The sequence below is a fragment of the Belonocnema kinseyi genome, chromosome 6, assembly GCF_010883055.1.
Source record: "Belonocnema kinseyi isolate 2016_QV_RU_SX_M_011 chromosome 6, B_treatae_v1, whole genome shotgun sequence".
In the NCBI taxonomy this organism is placed as follows: domain Eukaryota; kingdom Metazoa; phylum Arthropoda; class Insecta; order Hymenoptera; family Cynipidae; genus Belonocnema; species Belonocnema kinseyi.
Window position 1 is genome coordinate 121,067,769 of NC_046662.1, and position 11,848 is coordinate 121,079,616.

The following is an 11,848-nucleotide window of genomic DNA, read 5'->3' on the forward strand; positions in this document are numbered from 1 at the left end:
CAAAAACGCAACAATGGGTCGGAAAGGTTATGGCCTCCGTATTTTGGGATGCACATGGCATAATATTCATGGACTATCTTGAAAAAGGTAAAACCATAACCGCAGCATACTATTCATCATTATTGGGCTGATTGAAAATCGAAATCGCCGAAAAAAGACCACATTTGAAGAAGAAAAAACCGCTTTATCATCACGACAATGCGCCTGTTCATTATGGCTTAGTTGCACCTGGCCCCCAGGGACTATTACCTTTTCCCTAAACTGAAGAGATGGCTCACCGGTAAGCGTTTTTACTCAAATGAGGAGCTCATAGCTGAAACTGAGGCGTATTTTGGAGACCTTCCGATCGAGTACTTTTCGGACGGTATCAAAAAGTTAGAAAATCGTTGGACTCGCTGTATTGACGTAAAAGGAGAGTATGTTGAAAAATAAAACCGACTTTGGCCAAAAAACGTCTCCGTGTTTCATTTTTCAGGGACTTATCAGACTGCCTAGTACATAATCTTTCGTGTCCCGATGTCAAGGGATCTGAGCTCGTTCTTCGTCCATGGCGCCACTCCAAATGAATAGAATACTACCGGGACTGAAAGCATGTGCGTTGCAGATACTTCTTTCCTCGCCGACTGTTCGGAAGACTAAATCTGCCGCATGAGACATTTGTATCTGCTTCGGAGAGTATCCATTATAGATGTCACATCCTGACTGCGGCTCTGTGGCCAGCCCAGGTATGTATAGATTTCTCCAGCGCGAAGGTGTATAGCGCTTCTGTCGGCGAGGTCAGGGTCTTCGGGGATGCCACTAAGTTTTCCTCGTTTCAAATAAACCTCGGTGCATTCTTCTAACCCAAATTTCTTTTCTATTTCCTTAGTGTGTCGTTCAAAAATCCATAGAGATAGATGTAGTCGCTCTTTATTTTTAGCATAGATCTTAAGATCATCCATGTAAAATACATAAGTGTCGCCCTGAAAGACACCTCTCTGAAAGATGACCTTTTTAATTGTCACGTGATTTTTCCAGAAGATACAGTAAATCTGGCTTTTAAAAGTGGCATCAATCCCTAGAGCTAGGCGTAGTCGCTCTTTATTTTTAGCGTGGATCTGAAGACCATCCACGTAAAATGCATGAGGGGGATTATGCTTTCGATGTCCATGTTTGCAGTAAAAGTGCCTTTCGATTTGGCGAAATGCAAAAGATAGTGGCAATAATGTGAGGCAAAAGAGGAGTGGGCTTATGGTGTCACTCTGAAAGACACCTCTCTGAAAGGTGACCTTGTTAGTTGTCGCACGATTTTTTTCCAGGTGAGATAGTGAATTTGTTATTCCAAAGCGGCATCAATCGACAGGCCATGCTGGTAGAATGCTGCGTCTTTGCAGACAAATCTGCTAATAGGCATGTTTTTCTAATAGCCTGCTATGCCTTTATTTGAGCTGCGTTGTTCGTACATTTCTTTCCACATAGGTCCGATTGTCCTAACAATCCTATCATTTAGGATGGCTGTAATGATCTTATACAGTGTGTTTAGATAAGTGAATAGGCTCTTCCCAATTTAAAAATGAGGTGAAAATGCGGTCCAGATGCTGGTGGGTTGAAGGAAACTTCTTGCACCAGAAGGTCTCGATACCATCTGGTCCCGGAGCAGAATAGTTCTTCATACCTCTTAATACTTTTTTCACCTCCTTGGTAGTGATGGGTGGGCATTCTTCCTCCGATTTTATGAGGGCAATGCACAGCTCCTTGAAGCTATTTATCTTCTTCGATTCTTATTTCAGTGAATGACGAACTTCGTAGGCTTCTCTCCAAATGTGGTCAATCACACACTGAATGCAGGACATGTACTGTCTTGCGCAGTCTACGTTTGTGGTGAGTTGATGCATTCGCCTTTCGGTCTTATGATCAACCGTTGGTTTTGTTTCACCTTTTGCATCTACCAAAGCTCTCGCTGCATTAAAGATACCATATTATAACATATTTAATAGTCCAGAGATCGTGATCTTCGGAAAAATCTTAACGAATCTCGTTATCTATTTTAGGCAGATCTTTCGGCTCGAGAGAAACCTGGATGTTGATGTTTCTTCGGGTCTTGAAGCATCGCTCTTCCTCTGTATGAAGCCTGCCCGTGGTTGGTCTTAATGTCACCTCTCTTTTTCTGTTGCCAGCTTGTTCTGCCTGCGGTATGGTAGGTGGTCCGCTTCAAAGCCCCTTATCCAGAATTCTTTGGCATGGTTCCGCAGACTTTCATGCGAAAAGTGCGAGAATTCAGGGTGTTTCTCGCACCACAGAGCATGTGTTACCGTTACTGAAAAAAGTAACGCGTTACCTCTACTAAAAAATTTAACACGTTACCTTGCTGTTACTTTTTTTTATTGAATATTTAATATTTTATGCATTATTTGAATGTTCAAAAAGAATCTTAAGAATTTGGTACATTTATTAAAAATTGAAAATTTTAATAAAACTGAATATTATATTTACAGTTACGTAAAATAATTTTAAAAATACTGAATTCGCCTATAAGCCTTCTTTTACTTGAAGTACTGATAAGTTTAAGGGAATCTGTATTATCAGCAGAGGAGTTACTATCGATCAGTATAGATGTCACTACACAATCTGTGGAAATAGAAATAAACAAAATTGGTCAAGTTAAGTCTTCAAATAACAGAAAATAATTAACGTCATTATTGATAAGATGTAAAATAATTTATATAAATTTTTAAATTATATTTTTTTTAAATTTATTTCCCATATTGTCAATAATGACGTTAATTATTTTCTGTTATTTGAAGAGTTAACTTGGCCGATAGTTTCGATTTCTATTTCCCGCAGATTGTGGAGTGACATCGATACTGATCGATAGTAACGGTTCTGCTGATAATACAGATTAGGGTGGCCCAAAAAATCACATTTGAGAAATGTTAACGGGCTTGTTGGCCAAATCGTTCTCGCAGGCAAATAAATGTATGCCATTTTTTTATTTTCAAAACAAAATATTTGTTATGAAACCCTGGAACATAAGTTGAATTTTTCGAAAATTTTCCCATGTTAATTAAATGTGATTTTGAAGTGCTCCGTGGTACGTCTCCTATTTTTAATATGTTTGTTATAATAAAAATTTTACTCTTGAAATTCACTTTTCAAGTGTTCTTAAGGTCGCTGGATTAGGAATTTACTATTAGTTAAAAAAAATCCAAGATGGTGAAACCAAGGTGGCCGCGGATAATTTTAAAAATCGCGCTTATCGTTATACTTATAGGGGCGGATAGAACATAAAAAAAAATAAGTCGAAAAGTCCCTGAAACTTTTTAGTACTTACAGAGCTTTGAAATCGTATATAGGTGAGACGCTGTCGTAACAGTTGAGCGTGCATCAAAACAAACAGTCAGCAGCACCACTCACCCTCTAGCACTAAGTTCACGATGCTTGAGGTGGACAAAAAAGCGAAATTTAAATCCGCTCGACAAGTTCAAACTTTTACCAATTGCTTTTTGAAATTAATAAAGTTAAAGTAATTGCACTTTCAGTAATTTGTATCCAACTGAGCACGTGCCCAGGTGGTATATGTGAACGTTTATACATGCACAGTTGTGCGAAAAGTCTTTGGGGGGAAAAAAAACTTATTCTCAAAGGTGTTTTATCCCAATGATTTTTTAATCAACTTAATGCTTTTGAAGATGATATAAAATCCATATTTGCTAAATTCTTGATTTATGATTTTTTTATGAACTTAGCAACATTATAAATGATATTCCAACATCCCCCCCCCCCTATTCCCTCAAAAACCACTCCTGCATCAGTGACGATTTGTCAGCCCCCCCCCCTTCAACCACTCCTGCAGATCATAGCAATTCTATAGGAAAATTTAGGTTCGAACTCACTGCAAAAGGAGCCGGGGGGGGGGGGGGGCATTAATTTCATCCTTTAGCTTACTAAGTTTATAAAAATATCATAAGAACTTTGACCATTATGGAAATTTTTAGATTTCCGTAAGAATGCGATTCGAAAACATCCAACATACACCAGAAGGTAATTCCAGGCGTGTTTTCCAGTAGAGAGAGTAGACTGAGCTATTTAAAAAATCAGTATGGCTAATCCATTCGATGATTGTGTAAAATATGGCAAGAAATCCTAGCACCTCTAGAAAAATTGAGATCCAACTTAATCCAGTGTTGGGGGGGGGGGGTCTGAATATCCTCTGCCTCATTTAGTTAAACAAAAATCAGTGGGTTTAATTACTTTGATTCTGTAAAATATAACAAGAAATCCTAGTATGTTACTAGGACAATTTAGATCAGCCTCACTGATGAAGACTGGTTTCTGAGGGAATGGGGAGTGTTTTTAAATATCATATCTCAGGTTACTTAGTTTATGAAAAATCATAAAGACTCTGGCCATTATGGAAATGTTCAGATTCTCGTAAGTATGTAATGTCCATTGGGGTGGTTTCCTGTGGATATTCCAACATAATTTCCGAGAGCAGTTGATAAAAAAATCATTGGGATAAAACACTTTACAGGTTGTAAAATTTTTTCGATTTTCTTAAGTAAAACTTTTCGCACAACTGTGCACGAGCACAGTTGTACAAATCCCATCTGGGCACGTAGGCAATTAGATATAAATTGCTCAAAGTACAATTCGTTTTATTTTATTCATTTCATTAATCAATTTCAAAGCTCTGTAAGTCCGAAAATATGCATTGGACCCGAGCAGTTTATGGGATTTTTCGACTAATTCAAGTGTCCATTCTTTCGTCTGTATTTGACATAAATGTTGCAGAATTATCGAATTACAGTAGTTTCAATTCACAGGATAAGAGATGCAATATCTATGTCATTAAGTGGCAATAGATTCGAAATTTTTGATATGTAACTTCCTTTTTCAGAATTTTTAATATTTTCAGGCGAATGGCCCTGAAAATATTTCACAGTTAGTTTTAAAATTTACAGATATGGTTATGATTATAATTTTGTATTTTTTTAGCCTTTTTTCTCGCTGTATAAAAATTAAAAATATTAATAATACGAAATTTCAGATACGAAAACGAAAAAAGCTAGTCCCGATTCGAGAGGTTCTACCGCATTGCAAATGTGTTTTTTTTGCTTATTCGGTAACAGAATGATAAGAAGAGTTTTCAGTTGAACATACAATACGTGTATGAGAGGTTCTTCTTTTTGCACTAATAATGTAAATTCGGTGGTTAAGATTTTTGAAGCATACACTACGAATTGCAAAGTACTTAGCAATCGTCCATCTGTAAGCTGACTTTTAATATCACGATCTTTTTTTTTTGTAACTAAGAAGGTTTATAATAATAAGTGTCTATTCATTCGTTTGACACAATAGTTCATAGGGACTCGTTTACTTGATATTTTATTTATAAAAAAGTACACATGATTACAATTTTTGTCAGAAAGAAACCAAAAATCTGAATTCCAGCTTTCGAAAAAAGGGTTGAATCAATTTTTTAAATTTTTTACTTGAAATATTTGGGCAACATCAGATGATTAAATCCTGCAAATAACTGGTGTTGAGTAAAAGGTTTAAGTTATATTTTTATGTCGGTTTCTGTTCATTGTTGTTTTTGTCGTCTGTAAATCCGATAAATTTCTGAAGAATTAACAGGCTGGATTACGCTTTGGCATACTTTATAAGGGTGTAAAAAGAAAGGACAAGTTCGTTAGCTAGCCATTTTGGATAAAAATTCAAAAGTTAAAACATTTTCGCCATTTTTAAGACCATTTTTAAAATTTAAAAATGTTGTGTGCGGCTATTCGTAATACTTAGCAATTCAAACAATTTATTTATATAAATTCTTTTGATAGATTGAAAATTATCTGCAGAAGTGGCTTGAATTCAAACTTCATACATAAAATTAAATAAATTTTATTGAAAAAAATATATGCCTGAATATACCGAGAAAAATGGAAGGTCATTTCAGTCATCTAGATATGCAGACAGACTATATGAAAGGGTCAACTATAGGGCAGCCCTTGAAATCGATTATCTCAGAATGTCGATTTGATCATCTCGCACGATCGACTCGAACGTCATATACAGTCGAACTGATCGTCAAATAGGGCGGAATTGGTCATTGCAAATAGATATGAAATACACCAATTCTAAAAACATTTTTTATTCATTGTGGATAGCGAGGTGCATGAGACATAATTCGATATGCAAAAACAAAATGTCATATTGGATATGGCCATGGAAACGGCCTGGCGCCATATGTTATCTAAAAGTAGAAATTTCTTAAGGATGAACTCCACTTGTTTACATGCGATTGAAAATAAATAATTTTATACTGAAATTAAGAGTTTAATTATAAGATAACGGGAGTGCCTGTAGGAAACGCTAATAAAATCTCGCGTCAGGGAAAAAAACTTTTGCTCGAGTTTATTAAACTGTTTGATCGGAGTTGCGTTTTGAATTTCTCTTGTCAATGACAGATCTATCGAATTACAAATATCACATTAAGTATTTCAATACTCTTTGTTTTTTGAAAAACAAATACTATCCGGAAAACTTATTGTATTAATTGGGTCAGTAAAATTATGTTTATAGGATGTATTATTTTTGTAAACGTAATGCTAGTTGTGAGATTTTGAGGATAGAAAGTTTAATTATCCCATAATATTTATGGAGTATATTTTATTTTTATTTTAATTTCATGAAATATATTTTGTGAACCCATATTATTTTACAAATTTAAAGTTGTTGAAAGTTAAAAATAATTTATTACTTGAACATTGGTGAATAATTTAAAATGAATTTACGTCACTTAACGATAACACAGTAATATTTTTGTAAACAAAATAATGTTGGAAACAATTTGTTTAAACAGTGAAAGATTAATTAACCAACAATGGTCAATATTTTTCTGAAGAAATAGTAATAATTCTTAATTTGAAAAATTTAGAGAAAAATTATTTAAACAAATTAAATTTGTTTAAATAATTGAAAAATAATTAATCAATGTTGAACATATTCTTAATTTGCTCTATTTCAAACATAGGGATATTCTAGTGTGCAAATTACACAATTCAGGATAAAAATACGATTGGTATTTTCATGTTCTAAGATGCCTGTGGCACATTTTGACTCTTAAGTTCATAAAGTTAAAGTACATTTTTACTGAAACCTTAAAAATACATAGTATCTATAATAGTATATTTAAAATATAGCAATACTTATCAAAAGGAAAATTTTAAGAAAACCTACATGTAATTATTTATTTGAATTTTTCACAGTGAGTGTCCCGTATCTCATTTATAATTTATAAATATTTTTAACATCAAGAAAAAGTTTAGGAAGTTTATAATTATAAATCTCTGTAATGCTTCTCTTTGTATTATAATATATTTCTTATTGAATAAACACCTGTAATTTAACGCCGTATTGGGGAGAACTAAAAGACGTTAGTCTGATAACGCTGCACTGAATTTGGCTCATTCCCTTTAATTTCACTTCTGCACCCTTACCACATGAATTACTGCTAAACTTTTTCTCGTATTCAATGTTACAAAATGAAAATCGATAGAATGATTTATAGCTTAAAATTCTGTTCTAATTAAAATATAAAACATTAATCCGCTTAATGGCATTCTACCAGCAATTGTTATGCTTATGTTCATAACTAACAACGAGACTAAAACGGGTTTAGCTGGAATGTATAGACAATTTTTTCACTAAATCTTTTTGCAAGAAACTTTCCTCTATTATTTAGTTTCGTTTTGAAAAATGTTCCATACGTTTTAAAAGCAATCATCTATTTATTTATTTATTATATTTTAAAACAGTGCACACGTGCTAACTTGTGTAAATGTCAAATTGCTATCCACTGGGAATTTCAAGCTTTGGTCGCCGCGGGCTCTGCCTGTCATATCCGGTTAATTTCAAGGTCATGTCCGTACCCAATAATGCATTTTTTTTAAGTAGATAGGTAGGGGCAGAGATGAGTTGGTAGATTGCTGATCCCATGTATTCAATTTTGAACGATTTTCGACAGCGCCACCTCTCACCTGAGCTTTTACGAACTAAAATAAAGCGCCCCAAATTACTCAGGCCAGTTTACAAACTGAAATAGATTGTAGACGGTTCTACTTGAGCGGTCAAAGAGGGCGGCATTTTTCCAGTTTGACAATGTGGGTAGAGAAGATCAGAGTGGCTAATTTCGCGCATATTGTCTATGTTCTAGTTCGTAAAGTGGCTAGGTGAATTTGGGATGCTTTAATTAAAAAGTTGACATAAAAGAATCTGAAAGATTTTAATGGAATTTTTATAATTATGCACACTTAAACATTTTGAAAAAAGTACTGCTTTTTGGTATTCAAAGATTAATTTAAGAGCCTATTAATCAAAATTTTAATTATTCTTTTAGTACATAACGGAGAAAAAAATAAACAATGGTGGAATAAAACAAACATTTTTATTGAAAATAAATAGTTTTTTATGTTTCAAGATTACTATATATTTTTTGAATTCATTGTTCATTGGTAGAAAATTTATTTTCTTGGTTAAAAAAATCATCTTTTTCATTAAAAATTGAACTCTTTGGAAATTTGTTGATTTTGATTTGAAAATTTAACTATTTTATTTATGCTTCAAAATTTATCTTTTTCAGTAACAAATTCATCTATTTGATTGATAATTTTAATATTTTTGTTTTCAAGTTTGTTGTTTTTTATTATAAAATTAATTTTCTAGGTTAAAAATTCTTTTTATTGAAAAGCATGTAATTCAAAATCTTTCAAAACCGATTTTTTAAAAATAATTTATTTAAAGTTTTTTTTGGTGTAGTGAAAGTGGAAAAATTTATTAAAGTCAAGTTCAGTCAAATGGCTAATTATAACTTTTGTCTTACGAAAGGTATGAATGTTGATTTAGAAAACAAATGGGGCATAATATATGTTAATTATTTCTTTTACACAAAACCTGGAAGATTTGGCGGGGTCATTGCAATTTTTTAAATGTTGTAGAAAAAGTGAAAAAATTATGTAATCTTGCAAATAATGACAGGGTTTTTTAAATTGAAATATTAATTTCAAAGATTATTAATCAAAGCCTTATAATTATTTTACTAAGCCATGGCAATAAATGGTGGAATTTTAAAATCCTTGTTGGAAATGTGTGTTTTTATTCTGATTAAAATTTAAATACATATTTTTTAATTAGCTGTTTTTTGATAGAAAATAAAGCTTGTATGAAAATTCCTTTTTTGTATTGAAAATTAAAGTATTTACCAAGAAAATTTCTGGGTACAAACTGTAACTAATCTATTTCTTTTTTTATTGGTTCAAGATTGATCTTATTTGAGTATACTGTTTCTTATAGAATATTGAACTATTTCTTGAAAATTCGTCGTTTTTATAAATATTTAATACATATTAGGAAATCTTTTAAACTTCTGAAATATTTTTAATCACTTCCACACTTCTAAATTCTTCAACACTCAAATTTTTCTTATAATTTTTGAGTCCTAAAAAATTACCGAAGATATTATGGATTCTTTCTCAGCATTTTTAGAAATCTTTTAAAAATGTTCTCCAACAATTTATTTTTAGAATCAAGAAATCCTTTCAAATTTTAATATGAATCTAAAGAATATTCTTTCATTACCTTTCAAAATTGTCAAAAAGATTTTAAATTTGTTCGAAAATCTGACTGATTGCATTCTGTATGAATATGATTTTAGTGAATATTTTCAGTTTGTTATTTGCTGAGATGCCGACAAATGTTGAGCGAAATATAGATTTTTTAAGATTTCGAAAGAAAAAACTTTTTAAGCATTTTGAAAGATTTGAAGATGATAAAAAAGTTTTCTCAAGTTTCCTAAAAAATCTAACATTTTTCTGATTTTTAAGGTTTATTTGAAGAGAATACTTAAAAAGATTTCAAGATTTTTAGAGAAACATATCAAAAATTAATTTTGAGAGAATATTCTACAACTTTTTGAAAACATTTCAAAAAATTGCCAAAAAATATTCTGGAAAGTTTTAACGTATTTTTCATAATTTTGCACAATTGAAAAAAAATAGGAAAAATGATAATTGAATAAAAACATCATTTTCAAACTTTAACAAATAATTTTAATATTGAGAAGACTTTTAAAAGATAAAAAAAAATTTTGATTTTTGAAGATTTTGGAGTAAAATTTTAGATTCTTATTCAGAATTTGGAAAGGTTTTAAGAAATTAAAATTTTTTGGTTCAAGATTCCGGGGAATTAAAATTACTGTGAGATAATTATGTACCTTACTAAATTACACTTTAATAACCAAAAAAAAAATTGTGTAACTACACGGAGAAAGTGTTTCAAAATTGAACATTTTTTTAATCTCGGAAAAATTTGACTCTTCTAGAAATATAGTACGATGAATAAAAAGTTTTTACAAATTTTCAAAATTGAATGCACTAAAAATTTGTTATCATTATTTATTTGGAGAAATTAAAATTTTTGACTCATTTTAAAAGATTAGACTCATTTTAAAACATAAAAATCTATTTTAATCGTCTTAAAAATCATTTCGAATAACTTAAAAATGGAAGGCTTTGAAAATATTAAAATGATTTTATATTTATAGAAATTAATTCTTGGAAAATATTTCTAAAGATTAAAAAGTTTTTAAAAGGTTAATCCGAAATATTTGAAATGAACTTCTTCGATCTTCAACAATTAAAAAAAGAATATGGGAAAAATTCCACTCATTTAAAAATATATTCAGATGGTTTAATAGTTGAAAAAAGTGATTTACAATAATTATAAAATTGATTAAGTTTCAAAATTGTAAATGATTCTATATTTAAAAAAATTAAAATATTTCAAGAAACAAATTTTTAAAATTAATTAGAAGGTCTAAAAGGTTTGATATGATTTTAGAATTATTAAAAAAATGAATAGCCTAAACATTAAAAGTAACGTACATTTGGAAAGATTATTTCAAAAGGTTTGGACAATAAAAAAAAATCTTAGGTATTTTAAGGACTCCTCTTTACAGTTTCCAAAATGCAAAAAAATTTAGGAAAAATTAGACTCATTTTAAATTTGAATCAGATCGTTAAAAAGTTTAAAAAGAATTGACAGTAATTTTAAAATTGAATGAATTAAGAATTAGAAATAATTTAAATTTTGAAAAATTAATTTTTAGAAAAGATTGCAAAACATTGAAAAAATTGCAAAACATGAATGTCAAATATTTTAAGGACACTTTTTAAAACTTTTTAAAATTAAAAAAAAAAAAATAAGAAAAATGTTACTCATTTTTCAAGACAATCAGATGGTCTACAACTTTTAAAATAATTTGAGAATAATTTCAAAATTGAATGGTTTGAAATTTTTAAGTAATATATATTTGGCAAAATTAATTCTTAAAGAATATTTTAAAAGATTAAACAATTTCTAATTGACAAATGTGACATATTTTAAAGAAGCTTCTTTAAAGTTTTCAAAAGTTAAGAAAAATATATAGGAAAAATTCGACTAATTTTAAAATATAGTCAGAATTTCATTTCAAAAATAATTTAAAAATTGAATGGTTTGGAAATTTAAAAATAATTATGTATTTGGAGCAATTAATTCTAAGATAATATTATAAAAGATTAAACATTTTTTTCAATCTTAAATATTTTAAGGACACTTTAAAACATTTGTTAAATTTAATAGCACAATGATTGCTGCACGATGATTGCCGATCTGAAAGCTTCGGAAAACTTCGGTGGTCTTCTCTTTATATCTCGACCCCCATTTGAAGGAAATTAAAGAAATGGATGATTTTGATGTTTCGCATGATTCTTAATTTCATGCATGAGTCGATTTTGAGGTTATGTTTTTCAGGAGTATATAATATGGATGTTAT